This window comes from Lepidothrix coronata, unplaced genomic scaffold, assembly GCF_001604755.1.
Source record: "Lepidothrix coronata isolate B3197 unplaced genomic scaffold, Lepidothrix_coronata-1.0 Scaffold85, whole genome shotgun sequence".
Lineage (NCBI taxonomy): Eukaryota > Metazoa > Chordata > Aves > Passeriformes > Pipridae > Lepidothrix > Lepidothrix coronata.
The window spans coordinates 359224-373206 of NW_016690265.1; the positions used below are offsets into that span (position 1 = coordinate 359224).

Genomic DNA, 13983 nt, shown 5'->3' on the forward strand with positions numbered 1-13983 from the left:
ATGCTGAGGGTGATTCTCCCAGCCTCTGCAATGAATTATTTTATTGCTGCCAGCTTGTCAGAGAAATCAGCTTGAAAGCTGAGCCAGAGAGCGGCCCTGGGAGCGACCGATTCAAAGTGGAAGCAAGTCACCGTCGAGCAAAAATAAATAGGGGAATGCATCAGCTGGGTAAAAGGGGCGCTGTTTTATAGCAGAATTTCAAAAGAACCAGTTAGGCTTCAACAGGGAGCTGGGTCTTACACGTAAAGCTCGTAAACATACAAATCATGATACTATGATTAAGCATTGCTGTTTCACAGGTTTCAGGTTTTAAGGGTATAGTTTTTTGTTTAACTGCCATCCTTGTAAAAATCTGACGTGGTCAGGGACGTTTTTCCCTTCCCAGTTACCTCGCAAGGAATTTGCATTCCTGCTCTGTGCCTGCACTTCGGTGTGCGTGCTGCCACTGAAAAGGCTGTGAGCCATAAATAAAAGAACAATATGACCACAAGCACCCCCTGCAGAGGAAGAAGAAAGACATGGGTAAAATAATATGCCAGAGAAAATCGTAGCCCACATAATTTATCCACCCCTAATTATTTCTGGGCCAGAATGAGGTATTTCAGATAGTAAGAGAGCAACTATTTTTTTTTTCCTTTAGTGATTTTGAACAGTTGGCCTGTTAGAATTTGATTCAATTTTTAGTTGACTTTTTGTCAAGAAAAAAATCATCAAGGGTCGTTCACGAGCACAACGGAATCAACTGTGTATACATTTCTGAAGCAGAAAGACTATTTCTTTGTGCATTTCTGATACTTTCAGCCATTCTGACTCCTGTGTCTTGAAAGAAAACACATCTCAGGTGTCACATTAATCTGGTTGGTATGAGATTATGGCTTGCAAATTGCTGATTTTGGATATGGATGGCTGGTCCATTTAAACGACTTCAGCATAAATAGTAATAATAGACTTACAGTGGCGCAGTGTTTCAGAAGACGAGACAAAAAGCTGTGCTTGTTAAAACAAAGGATACCCCAGAAGCAGGAAATTTAATATTATTAATGAAAACAGGAGGAATTATTAGGAATGTTTTCACACAACAGAGTTCCTCATTCAGGATGTGTTTCCGTGGGGACTTCACCAAGGGGTCTTGCTGAATCCTTTTCCCCGAGTGTGTCTGAGTGCTGTGAACATTCCTCCGCTATAACCTATGATGTATTTGTAACATTTGCATGTAATCTGTCAGGCAGGGCCTCTGCTATAGAGCGTGGGAGTTTCGGGCCCATGGGATTTGTGAGGCTGCAGATGCAGAAGTGGAAGTCAGTCAGATTTGTGGCATGGAGAGGGGTTTCCCCGGTGTTGGAAGAAGGGAGAGTGTTGGAGATAGCCCTGAGTGTGCTGCAATCCAACTGTGCACAGGCTATTCTCACAAGGTTTCCGTTTTCAAGGTTTGGATGTGTTTTGGCATTGGAGTTCTCCTTTTAAGCCGATCCTCTGCAATTTTTCAAGGTTCACCCACAAGTCATAATTACCCAAGGGGATAAGAGCACATGGATGCAATGAAATGCATTCATAAAAGTGCTTGGTTTTGCATTGATGGGTCTCTAACTGCTTGTTATCTCTGAGCATGATTTAGAGGGACATAAATGTAGCATCTCAGCCTTACACATTCATAACCCCTTCCATCAAAAAATCTCAAAGCATTTTACGCACAGATGTAACCAGATAATATGTCCTGTTGTCTGTGTGGCATCTCCAACATCAGTTATCATCATTCTAAACCATATGCCAGAATCTAGAGTATTCCCTGAAATATTTTACATGGGAGGAATCATGTAAATAGAATATCTGGCAATCTATGAATGGCTCACAGGATTTCAATCAACTGCACAGTTTTAAAATTGGCATTTAAATCCCTCTCACATCTGTTGTTTAAAATAGCCAACAGCGTGTGGAATACATTCATTGTGCAATATTCATATGAGTATGTTAATAATAATATACATTATCACAGTAAAAAATGAGGTGTGTAACTGCAGTGCTCGTTAGAGTAAATATTTAGAGGTTTTGGAGAAAGCACTGTTTACTAGTAAAAAAATAAATACTTCTTCTCCACAAATAATACTGAGATGTTCTCTGTATCCTGAATACAGGACTTAAATGTTCCTAGTTGCCCCCTTGGTGCACACTGTGTCTTCCAGTGCTCTCCAAGAGCAGTCCATATGGGGTAACTTCTATAGGAAGCTAATAAACTGCACCTGCTTTAGCTTCTAAATATCAGAGGGTGAAATACCTCTCAAAAGATGTTGTTTATGGATCATCTAGGCAAGGTCCTAGGTGACAGCTAACTCTGGTTAGGTGTTAGCTAGCTCTGGTTCACTGACAAGCACTGAATTCCAAGTGCAGCCCTAGTCTGTCTCCTCAGTGCATTTCCCTGTCTGCAAACCAGTGCTGCAAACAGAGTCCTGCAGACTCTCTGTCCCTCTTTCATCTCAGTGAAACCTTTAAATGAGGTTCAAGGTATGAAGTGCACTAACATGGAATGTGTTGTGTCTCTGACTGTAGAGGGTTCTGAGACTGGGGAAAGCTGTACCCTCACTTTCAAAAATATGCAGTAACTCTGCCAGTGAGCACCCAAAATCTGTTGAATTCTACCTAAAATAAGCTTGGATTTCGTATGTTTTGCTGTGACCTTTAAAGGCTCCTTCCAACCCAGGCTATTCTATGATTTTGTGATTGTATGTTTTCTTAGGTAGTTTCTGTCTCTTTCTTGTCCTTTCTGGTCCTTTCTGGTCCTATGATGGTTGTTGTTCTTATGCTGGTCACGTGCTAGGACAGGCATAAAAAGAAAATGCAAAAAACCACGAAGGAATTAAATTCCATCCCACAGGAATGACTGTACTACGCTAGTCATTGTTTTTAAGCATGTTTTAGAAATTTCTAATGACAGCATTGGGATTATATAGTTAATTGTGGAGCAACCATTTTTACAATTTGTGTTTTACCCCACATGGAAAGCTATGATTTACTCCAAGTAATTAGGTTAGGTTTAATTTTGGCGAGACATAGGCCCGTATTATCCTGTGTAATATACTGTAATCCTCACGTTAGGTAGGGTGCCAAGTATTCCGTTTGTTTTGGGAGCCAACAAAATTGCCACTTGTCCAGGGTTGTTCTTGGACAGAATTGTAAAAGTGGTAACATTTTGCTACTTTAACCAGTTTATTATTAGTCTGACAGTGACCCAGAGATGTATGTACTGAACATTATGCAGAAGGTATGTGGCACTTTTCTAATAAAATTATATGGGGGCAATGTTGCAAGTTTTGATACCAGACACCAAGGCTATTTTCTGTCTTTCATGACCAGACCCCAAAATCTCAATTTCTTTCACTTCTTGTCATGCTGTAAAATATAGTGGTCAGAGAGATTACACCACTGCCTAATATTGCTGTTGCACAGCTATATATCAGTTTGCTTATAACAGATGAATCTAAGTTAAAAAAGCTAAAATTTGTTTTTTTCTCTCTAAAAAGAGAGAGTTTTTTCTCTCTCTAAAAAGAGAGAATTTTTTCTCTCTCTAAAAAGAGTTTTTGTTTTTCATTCTTTCAAGTGTCTTTTCTGGACTTTCTGATTTAGTGGTTTACCTGTCCTTTAGAAAGTCCGTTTATCAAAAGATATTTGGGTGTTGGTGACTGATGAGGAGCTGACTGCTGCCAATGACGTATTACAGTCCATGTTTATTACATATATGGACTGCTGAAATAGTTCTCTTCTGAAATCTGAGAGGAAGGATTCCCTAACAACATTTTGTGCCTCACTGAATATAATGAGCATCTTAGACACTGAGATTTTTAGATGTTCTGCAATGTCCAATTAAAAGCTATCATCATCCATTAATTTCTTAGCACTATGTCTTAGCAGTATTGCCTCTTATTTCTTGAAGTCAAAGTTAAAACATAATAGACTACGATGTATCCTGGGGAGGTGTGATTTTTCACCTCAAGCAAGCACACATGGGACACACTTTTCCCGTTAAAGGTGTTGAGCAGCAGTCCTCTCTGTGAGTTTGCTTCGTTTGGTAATTGTCATAGGATGTTTCATTTTCTTCCATTGGAGTTATTTTTACTTTTCTACCAGAAGACTATGAAATATGTAAGTCCACAGAGAATGCTTCAATAGTTTTCATACTGGTGTGGAAGAAACAGCTGGATCCACATTCCTGGCTGTAAAGCCTGGTATTGCAATTCCCAGTTCATCATGATGGATTGGGTAATTCCACACTAAGGAATTATCTCAGTGTTTGGATGCGACAGGACTGTACAATTGATTATTTTTGTTTGATTATAAATGCCATCCAAAAATAATGCCTGTGCTCAGTCACTGACATATATGACCTCTCTTTCCTTCTAGCTGCTCTGGAAATTTCTTTGTGCTGGCTGTTCTGGCCATGTGAATTTTCAGGGAGATAGAACATGTATCAATGATGTTTCTACATGTTTTGGTGAAGAAAATAATAAACATTGATCAGTGCTACTAGGAAGGGGAGTAATAGAGGTATAACTTTATAGGGAATAGCAGCTGTATAGTAGTTAAAATAGAAGGCTGAGAGCCAAGTCTTATCAGTTTATCCTCGGCTCTGCTGTAATCTTCTTCTTATCATTAACCTTGTGTTAGTCCTTTTGGTGGCATGCCTCCCTCCCCTAGCCCTAAGCAGTTTAGGATTGTTGAAGATGGAATTTTGTCCTATGTTCTTGGGTGGAGCATTCATACTACCTCGCTTTTGGCATCCAGTGTATGTGACCATCATCTCTTCTGCAGTCAGGGAAGAGAGGTAGATGTCAACCTGACCTTCTTTTCATTCTTACTCTGAACTTGGGCACTAGGGTTAGGTTTCTAAAGTAAGGACTATTTAAACTTATTTGTCAGATAACACTTAAAATCACAGAATCCTTCCCAATGTTTATAAACTTTCTGTAAGTAACTAATGATTTATTATTATAAATAATAAATGCAAATGAAATTTTTGTAATTCAGATAAGCTGATTGGTGTTATAAATAAACCTTTTCTTCTTAACTCTATAAAAATACAAGACCTCCATCATTCCCCCACCAGGTCAAAACGGGTGGATGCTAAAAATATGGTTTTTGAGGAATCTTAATACATGTGACATCCACTCCATACCTGCACTACCTAGGCAGTAAACTCTTTAAACAGGGTCTACTTTAGTGCTATCTGTGAACAATGTCTAGTATAGTGGGACCCTGTCTCTAAGAAAACCTTGATGCTATCGTAGTAAAAAATACTGGGAAATATTACCAATTTGTTCTGGGTCTGGAACAGCTGGTTGGTAATTGCTGCCTTTTCGGGGCTGCTATTTCATGCTCAGAAAGTGCTGGGGACAAGGCAGAAGCCTAACCACTCATCTTGTTCTCTGATTTCTTCTCCCTTTCATCCTCTCCAGTAGCAGATCAAGACTGTAACCGTAGACTGGTGCCTGTGGTACAGAGCTCTCAGGGCTGCTGTCTGTGTGTGCTGGGGCATGCTGATAAAAAAAGTAACCTCAACAACAACAACAAAGAAGGAAGAGTTGTTTTCTTGCCCCCTATGGAATGGAGACCTGAAGTCAGGCGGGAGGTCCTGGTGTCTGGAGGAGTCAGCGCGGCGGAAGGGCTGTGATTGCCTTTGTAATGTAATTGTTATAATGGCAGGCCAGGGAATTGCAGTGGTGGACTGAAAAGCTCCAGCTGTTTCTCCTTGTGGTTCTTTTTGTGGTTACAGCAGGAGCTGGAGCATCCCTATGAGCAGATGGAGCCACGACTGAGGATGTGTCTCAGATGACTTTGTGAGCTCTGTGGGTAGGGGCAGACCACAAAAAGCAAGGCAAGAGCTAAACCTTCAGAAAGGCTTCTCCTTCCACGGCATTATGGAAAGTGGTTGGGGAAGGAGGGGAAGAAAGTAATAAACTAGATGCAGATCTGAACCAGATATGGAGTCATGGGCACAAAAAAAGGGAAGAGAGAGATGAATATTTTATGCACAGGTCTCATTCTGCATGGACTTAGAAGACCTCCAGAATTCCTCTGCATAGATGTAGCCAATAGAGAATTCTTCATGGTCTTCAAAGTCTCCTATTTCATTAACACTCTTTTCTATTGTGCTTTTTCTTTCTTATCAATCTTCCTGTATTCGCAGTAACATTAAAGGAGTTACTAAAGCTCTCTTTGAGAACTACATGAGCCAACTTTAGCAAATGGATTTATGAAATCTGTAGTTCAGCCATGGTTAGACCATTATAATTTTATATGTTCCAAAGTCTGAGGCTGGAAAACTGCCTGGCAGAAAAGGACCTGGGGGTGTTGTTTGAGAGCCAGCTGAACATGAGCCAGCAGTGTGCCCAGGTGGCCAAGAAGGCCAGTGGGATCTTGGCCTCTGTCAGCAATAGTTTGGCCAGCGGGACAAGGGCAGTGCTCGTCTCCCTGTACTCGAATCCTGTGTTCAGTTCTGGGCCCCTCACTACAAGAAAGACATTGAGGTGCTGGAGCCTGTCCAGAGAAGGGCAACGGAGCTGTAGAAGGGTCTGGAGCACAAGCCTGATGAGGGGTGGCTGAGGGAGCTGGGGGTTTTTAGCCTGGAGAAAAGGAGGCTCAGGGGAGACCTTCTCCCTATCTACAGCTACCTCAAAGGAGATTGTATCCAGGTAGGGGGCAGTCTCTTCTCCCAAATAACAAGTGGTAGGATGAGAGGAAATGGCCTCAAGTTGCACCAGGGGAGGTTTAGATTGGATATTAGGAAAAACTTCTTCACGGAAATGTTTCTCAGGCATTGCAAAAGGCTGCCCAGGGAAGTGGTTGAGTCACCATCCCTGGAGGTGTTTAAAAGATGTAGATGTAGCCCTCAAGGACATGGTTTAGAGGGAGTTGGCAGTGTTAGGTTTATAGTTGAACTCAGTGATTCTATGAAATAGAACTTCTTTCTCTTCTTCTGCATGACTATTCCATAGCCTAGCAGATGAAGCTTTCACACATCTTCAATTTAAATGCTTTCATTTTCTATCTCATTTTTTTTGTGTATTAATCCCTTTATATGCTTAAAATGCCCCTTTTCTGAAGTTCTATCTCTCCACCTTACACATTTACCTTTTTTTTAGGAAATATGTGATCCCCTTCCATACCAAAGTTTTTAAATCAAGCCCAAGCAAAAAACCACAGCATCCTTTAGGGGTCTGCAAGAGTACAGAACAGGGATACATCCATGTTGCTCTCCTGGCAGAGAATGAAGTATTAAGAAGGAATTGGTGGTAAAAGAGTTAGTTCAGGTGCTGGTAGCAGCTTATGCACAGCAATGCTAGATTGTCTCTGGGCTGCTAAAACTTTCCACAGATGTAGGACTGGTTTGTGTGTTAGGGCTAGATTGGTACCAACCAGTAAAATAAACTGGCTTTGAAATGTCTATGCTGCTCCATAGTCACTCCTTTTCTCATTCTCTGGGAGGGAGTTAAGTCTTCCTTGGTCTTAAAGCAGTAATTTCTGATAAGTGTTTACCTGTGTGTTGAGGTGTGGGATGCAGCAGTAACCACCAGTTTAGAGCTTTGTCATCTACACGTGTTAGAATGGGCCTGTACATCATCATAACTTAAAGATGTGAGTTATTGATCCAGCTACGGACAGAAGTCTTGTTTCTTCATTACCCAGCCAGGGCTTTTGTCTGTAGACTGTGGACCCTCTTCAGTGTTTCAGGAGGCAGGTGGGCTGCAAATGTTTCTTTTGCAAAACATCTTGCTTACCGAGAGTTTCCCAGTGCTTGGCCTGAACTGAAATCCATGAAAATTTTTGTATGGAAATTCTCATGAAAATGGCCTGAACAGAAAATACCAAAAAAGCCACCAACACAAACTTCTTTTTATTTTTGTTATCAGGAAATTCCAGTATCAATACCTCTGGTTATTTTTGCCCAGCTAGAGTCAAAGTTAATAAACAGTAAAGTCTTCAGTGCCTGTCACAGAGGGAAAATCTCTGTCAGTAATCTGTTACTTCGTGTTGGTTTTTATTGTGGGGATTTTTTGGTTTTAAGTGTTTGGGTTTTTTTCAGAGAGAGAGAAAAGTAGAGTCTTCATTGGCTATGCCCTCCTCTGGGTTCCTGCTTTTTCATCCTGAGGGGTTTTGTCTGACTGGACCCAAGGGGAGGGGTTTCCTCCATTAGGTCTTTTTTCTTATCTCCAAATATTCCTGATACCTTTGCTTTTACTGAGCCCTTCCAAATAAATGCTGAGCACATTTCCTGTCTTTTTATAACATCTGCACTGTTAATACAGTAGGTGACACTGTTACTATAGTAGGCAGGTCAAGAAGTGGTGAGCATGAGATGAAGGGTTATTGGAGGATCTATGAAAAACATTCAAAATAGTACTTTCTAAGATTTACACCAGGTTTGCATTAGTGGGATGAGTTCCTTGGAGTTTTGTCCTGTCTGCCTCTAGCAGAAAGAAGAGCTCAGAGAGGAGGTTTGCTAAATTAGATCTCAATGATGGGAGAAAATTCAGAATTAGTCAAAATGAAGACTTTGCATGTTAATCTTCATTATTTCAAATCGCCTTTGGGATTCATCTATGAATCACCAATCCCAAGGGTCCTGAAGCCATAATTCAGACCTTGCAAAAACCACAAAACAAGCTGAAAAATCACAAAAATCTCAAAAATTAGTGGTTTTTTTCTTTCCTTTTCCTCCAAGTTTTTAGAGTGTATTTTTACAGAGTTCTTCTTCAGAATCAGACATGTTAAGAATTGTTATTCAATAACAAAAAAGCCTAGATTCTAAAGTAGTCACTTCAAGGTCAAGATCATGATCAAGGACTTCCAGAAACATCCCAAATATCACAACATGAACAATAAAACCCCATCAGCTGGCAGTGGTAGCTGTCAGATGGGAATCATGCTAGCCAGTGGGGCTGTTTTCCTGGCCGTTGGGGGTTAATATCAGCTGAAATTCTAGTGAAACCTGGAGTGTTAATCCACGTTTAGGAGATCTGGGGAAAGCAAGTGCCTTAATCCCCATAAACCCAGAGGTGAAGTTGTTGCTGCCATCCTCCACATACCCCTCATGGACCATTCATGTGGGCAGCAGATGAACCAACTAGCATAGCAGAAGAGTCCCTAAAACAAAATACTGAATGATCTTTGCCTTGTGTTTTCCTTTAAATTCCAGCTGGTATTACAGGAAAACCTGAATGTAACTGAGATAAACTGCAGAGACCTACTTTTTCAGATAGTACATGCTTTTGCATGTGTTTATCTGCTACCTACTGCACCATCAAGGCTAGTGAAAAATAGGTACAATCACCTCCTCTTCAAAGTTCGTGGTCCAAGTTTTATTGGTTAGATCAACAGAAAAAATTTTAGTTTAACTCCTAGGTATGCCCAAGACCTGCCTCCCACAAGCAACTTGTGTTTTGCCACTCCCTAGACATCTGCAGCAGTGAGGGACATTGGGGAGCAAATATGATGTGCAGATATGATGCGAAAGTCAGCTCTTAAAGCTGGAGTTCAGAGAGATCTCTTTCATTCATCCATGGGAGAAGGCCTCATTATAATTGTTCAAGCCTGACTGGATTACATCACTTTCCCCCTCATTTCACTCCCTCCCCACTTGCCTCCCTCCTTTTATTTACACCCCTTGTTCAGTGCAGTGTTGAGCCGGGGTTGCCTTAATGATGGATGCTGATCGCTTCATTCCCCATTGCCCCCCCATCACCTCCCCCAGTGCTTTGAAGTGTGCTCAGGTCTCAGGCTCCAGTTCAGAGGTCACTTTGTTTATTTATGCAAAGCTGGCTCATCTGTGAAATGGGGCTTTCAAGGCCTCTGACATCAAAGACTCCAAAGCTGGTCCCATCAAGTCAGAGCAGGGACGGGCCTTGCATTATAACAAATTAAAGCAACTTTGTGAATCATAGAGAAATATGATGGCTAGATTTTTGCTTCAAAAACAGGACTGTTTTCTTGACTTGTGGTTGGACTCAGCACATGGTATTGGCCTGAAAACCAGTCATGGTTAAAACACGAAACCTTCATAAAGAGTCTGTGGGTAAATAAAATTTGATCCTGACTCAGTAACAGTCTGAATATTTCCCATCAGTTTCTCTCAGAGCTGGACTGTTATGCAGAATTTTCCATTTGTTTTAACTTTCAAGAGGGAATGGAACAATTCTGCTATGGTAATAAACAGTAACTATACCCCACTGATGTGGCAGTCTTGTCCCATAGGATCCTCAATGGGCTTTGTCAGTTGATGGAGTTATATACAGAAATCCCTTCTCTGCAGAAATCCAGCCTGCTTTGGAACAGAGGATAGACCAAAAAAAACACATGGCAGGCAATATGCATAGAGCATCGTGGTTTCTGGGGTGAGAAAGGGTAATTTGTCCCATGATATCAGCACTGATAATCATGGCCTACACTCAGACATATCCAGTCTCATACAAATCCGTGACTGTCCCTTTCAGATCCACCACACACATCCCCAACATCAGCAGCATCTCAGTCCTGTGGCATCTCAGACCTAAAAGCCAGCTTGGAATGAGATCCTGAAGCAAGAGAGAGGCGATGTCTGGGGATGATTCCAGTGGGGTGACACTCCTAAACAATGGGCTGATGCCTCCGTGTCCATCCTGGCTCTGTCTTGTATTGCCATGTGCTGTATTTGGGGGGGAAGGGGTTACACGAGTTTCTCCCTTATCTCCAAGTCTATCACCTGACATGATATTGGAGCCTTGCCCTTCAGGTTTCTCGACCAGCCAGCGTGCTTTGTAGCACCATGGAGCCAAACTGTACAGTGAGGACACCTAAATCATGTGTATGTTTTCTTAGCATCAGATACTCGTGACATAAAATTAGTCAGTGATTGCTTTTCAAGGCAGGTTTTCCACTTCATCTTCCAACTGGCTGCTGTCCTAAGCCTGTGATACTGTCCAAGAAGTCCAGTACAGGATGACCTTCCAATATAGGTCACAGAAATGGGACCTTGTAGGAAACTTCAGCAGTTCATCCTTCTTAGCACTGCCTTTCACAGTAATGTGCTGGCAGCAAAGTGGGCAGTGCTACATGGCTGGTCCCTACTGCCCTTAGACTGTAGGCTGATTTTTTTGTATGTACTTATCACCCCAACCTGCCCAACTCTGGGGGGGAGGTGACAAGAGCATGAGCAAGTAAGTGGCTTATTAGGTAATTTTCTAATATAGCTAAGACTCCTGATTTCTGCTACTATCTTATCCTTTTGTATACTGGTCATATGTGACTTGTTTTTTAAATTCCTGTCTCTGTCTAATAAGAATATTGCCAGGCCAGTTGCATTTGTGAAACTCAGGGTGAAATGCAAACAGCAGGTCTTCAGATCTGACAGTATTAACCAGGCTTCAGACTAAAGGTTTGGGCTGTATCAGGTGCTTCTGAACTTGCAGGATATTTGGCTTTGCTGTCAGTGTCACAGATCCCTCTGTAGAAGAGAGCAAAGTGTATTTGTGGTACAGAAAGATACACTTCCTTCCCAGCACAGGGATTACAACAACTGTAAAAGTGTTTCTCTATCCTAGGAAACCACTGAGTATTAAAATTGGAAAAATAGGAAAGTTCTTCAAAACAGGGAGAGATATATTCTTTCCATGCAGCCACGGTACTGACTTTGGATAAGACAGGTGGAAGTCAAATATTGGCGATATCTGACTTAGACAGGGGTCTCCCATCTTCAGGATGCTCCTGAAATATCTGTCTCCCGAAGTGCTGCTCTACTTTATGTAATATTAAGCTCTTTTTTGGCTCTCTGAGACCACAGGTCAGAGCTTAAGACACTCACCCAAGGTGCAAGAATGGAGATTTAAATCCCTCTCTGAATTCAGCAGAAGAGGGACCTGACCCTGGGTCACTCACATCACAGGTTAACACTTCATCATTATATCACTGGCTACTCTGCTGCCTCGCTCACGCTTTTAAATTCAACTGGAGATTTGCACACTTCAGGGAATATTCCCAAAATGCGTTTCACCCAATTTCTGGATCTCATGAATCAACTCTTTTTGGTACAGTTCTCAAGTGTGAGTTTTTTCAGATACAGTCATGCTGAAGGTAGAGACTGCTATAACATCTCTCACCCCATGTGCAGCTCTGGGGATGGGAAGGAGCAGGAACTCTTGCTCTGCAAGAGTTTCCATGTTTATGACGTTTCCCCGCCTCAAGACTTCTGCTATTGTTAACGTTTCCACATTCCTAGCACACATGAAACAAGTTCCAATGTATCTAAACCAATGTGCCTAAATGCATGCAGTTATTTATTTCAGTGTTGCTCCTCCATCAAATTAACTATTCCATCGGCTCAGCACGATGGCATTAGGTTATCATGATCTCTTTCAGCCAAAATGTTTTTTTCTGGGTTTGGTAGGTTACTCCACAGGTTTGTGACTTTGTAGGATAAAAACTGAAGAAGCATCTTCAAAGGATCAAACAGATTCTGAGCAATTTTCCTTACATCAAAAGCTTGGCAGCATGTCAAGAGGTGTGGAGACTGCCAGTCAGTCCGTGTGTGTCAGCAGGAGGAGTGCACATGGGCTGACATACTGTAACATGAGGCAGCAGGCAAGGGAGATATACTGCCCTTTGTACATCAAGCTGAGCAGGATTAAGATACAATTGACAGAACATTGCCATTTAAATGCTGTAACCACTTTTAAGATATTCAGCAGTTAACAATGGACAGGAATCCTACATCTCTCTGCAGTTTTTCTTTATTCTCCATTGCCCAATAAATTTGCCTAATTGTGCAGAGGGATTTGATAAGTTCTCTCTCAGAGAGCATCCAAGATTTCATTTGTAGCACTACTGATATGTATGGGAAAAATTATACAAGTGCTAGGAGAAAATTGATGTTGTATTTTGACTGAAGGGAGACAACCTGTCATATGCAAGCCATCATATATAATGGAGCTGCTTCAGGGAGCTGCAGCCCCAAAAGTTTTTTTTCCCCTCGGAGTGACAGCTGTACATACCTCCAGGGGAAACTGCCCCGAAGTAACCAAAAGGAGAAGAGAAAAATCTGTCAGGGTCAAGAGGGGACAAACCCATATGGCATTGCAGCCTCTCTGCTCAAGGGACAGAGGCAAAAGAGAGCAGAGCATCTGTTGGCATATAATGCCCCTTGCTGAAGAGATGGGATGAGTTTCCAAAATAGCAGAACCTGAGGTGAGGATGGGGTTAAACACACATTCCTGTCTCACAAAGACACAAGTTTACACACTAAACACTGTTTAAGAGCAACTCAACTTCTAAAGCAACTGTCAAGAGCAGTTTTATTATTTATACCTTCGGTGGGGGGGGGCATGCTCATCTATAAGTTCAGATAAGTTTGTCCTCTCTGTCACAGACATCACAGAAAGACTTTTCTTCTTTTTCACTCATGAGACCATTTTCTAATGGGTTTTAGGAGTTGGACATTTAGAGAGATTCATTCTTTAGATCAGATGTTTCCACTTCTCTTTTTTTTTTTTTTTACACCATTGTGTTCCTCATTGAGGTGAACTTTTTCCCAGCCTTCACCTGACCTATCACTGAAAATCAAGTTTCACTCACTTCAGTGCAATTCAGGTAGGAGCTGAGGAGCTCTTGATCAAGATCACCACCTCCAGCTACTGTATGGGGCTCTGCCATCTGTAGAGCACAGAAGTAACCTTAGAAGAGCCATATTTTGCTGCACCATCATTTGTAGGTGCCCGAAGTCCCTCAGGTGGACCTCCCTCCTGGTGTGATGCATTACTATAAGAGATTGCTTGGAGCTGAGAACTTGTGCAGTAGAGGTTGAGCTGTTACTGGAAGAGGAAAAAGACTTCACATCTGGGCACTGCAGAGGTGTGAGGCCACCAAGATCACCCAGGTTGCAGAAGGAAGTTCAGGATACTCTCATTCTCCCTTGGCCCTCAGGGAGACCTTCCAGGTGACCATATCACAGTGGCAATTTGAGGTGGA

General features: G+C 41.8%; 1 protein-coding gene across 2 annotated transcripts in view; it reads left to right on the forward strand.

Annotated features, from left to right (window-relative positions):
* The window catches only part of FGFRL1 (fibroblast growth factor receptor-like 1), a 173465-nt gene that overhangs the window by 141972 nt on the left and 17510 nt on the right, over positions 1–13983 (forward strand). The gene's annotated exons all lie outside the window — the stretch shown is intronic.